The sequence below is a fragment of the Dipodomys ordii genome, unplaced genomic scaffold (genome assembly GCF_000151885.1).
Source record: "Dipodomys ordii isolate 6190 unplaced genomic scaffold, Dord_2.0 Scaffold24, whole genome shotgun sequence".
Lineage (NCBI taxonomy): Eukaryota > Metazoa > Chordata > Mammalia > Rodentia > Heteromyidae > Dipodomys > Dipodomys ordii.
In genome coordinates this window covers 4,816,592-4,817,986 of record NW_012267240.1, presented here as the reverse complement: position 1 = coordinate 4,817,986, position 1,395 = coordinate 4,816,592, and positions in this window count along the sequence as shown.

Genomic DNA, 1,395 nt, shown 5'->3' with positions numbered 1-1,395 from the left:
TTAATAAAAACTTAGACTCACAGTTCTGGTAAGGCAAGCTATCAAAGGGTAGATCTATATGTTAGGATCTTTTGAAAAAGAAATGCAAGTAATTAGGAAAGCCTGAAAAAAATTCTGACGATACACTTCGAGGCTGGCTGCATCTTTTCTAGAGTTGTAAAGCATAGGTTTGAAAATGATAAGCCAGAGAGTTCATTCTCTATCACTTGAAGCCAGTTTACTAGCGTTTCCCTCTCTGCAAATCTAGAAACACAAATACATTTCATGTGGAGTTCAAATGGTCAAAATTAGAACTTTTATTTTTACAAGCTCCAAACTATTAAATACCACCAAGAAATCATGTGCATGGGAAAACAATGGCAGACACAAAATGTAAAATGTTTCTCCAGCCACAGCTGTGTGCATATAAGAAGAAATTGAAAACCTCTGGGAATGTTATTTTGATTAGAGACTCTTGTTTGCTTCAGAATATGAAAGTTTGAAAATCCCATTTTTCAAGTTACTGATTTGAAAGTCAACCTTTGCCCTCCAAATGATTTACATACAGGCTTAAATCCAGGAAACTTAAGGTTAAAGTATAAATATTAATAACTTTGATTAAATTCAGCTTGGTTCCAGAAAGATATGATATGACACAACATTTTAGAATAAAACAAAACAGAAGAGAATCAGATTTTGGATTATGTGAAACATACATAAGGTCCAACATTTTTTTTTTACCCTTGAGGATCTTTCTCTTCAAGAAGAAGCTAAAACTGAATTTGTTTGCTTAAAAGAAATCTCTAGATTGTATCAAATTAGTTAAGAGAAAGGCAGGTATATGTACACATGCACACGAATGTGTGCACACATGTTTACATAGCTAGTGTTCCTTTTACTTGCTTCTGAAAGGGGACAGAGCAATCCATAAAGCCCTCAGGTGGCTCAGCCTGCATTTAGCTCCATTAGAGAACTGCCCAGCAGTAATAAAGCAATGCACCTCTGTCCCACCAAGTTGCCCCTCAGAAAAGAGTTGGGTCATCTTGCTGCTGTGAAAACCAGAGCCTTACTACAACTTTCTGGGAGAGTCAAGTTCTGGGAAGAGATAGCTTTGAGGGTAATGGTGAAGTCAGACTGCTGGTAGGTGTCTGTGAGAAGAGCTGTCAGGATGACCTCCATTCTAGTTCATCTGCCACAGTCCAAATCCATCAGGTTCTTTTGAAATAACATCACATGGTGTAGGTTAGAGCAGGCTTGATGAAAGCCTGGTCAGTCAATTTAGGGCCAAAGGATAGACCAGCCAACTGTTCACATTTTAGGAATTTGAAATGTCTCAAAGTAGAAAGATGATTTAAAGGAAAGAGAAGAGAAAAACAACAAAAGGGAAGAAAGAAAGGAAGAGGAGAAAGAAGGAAG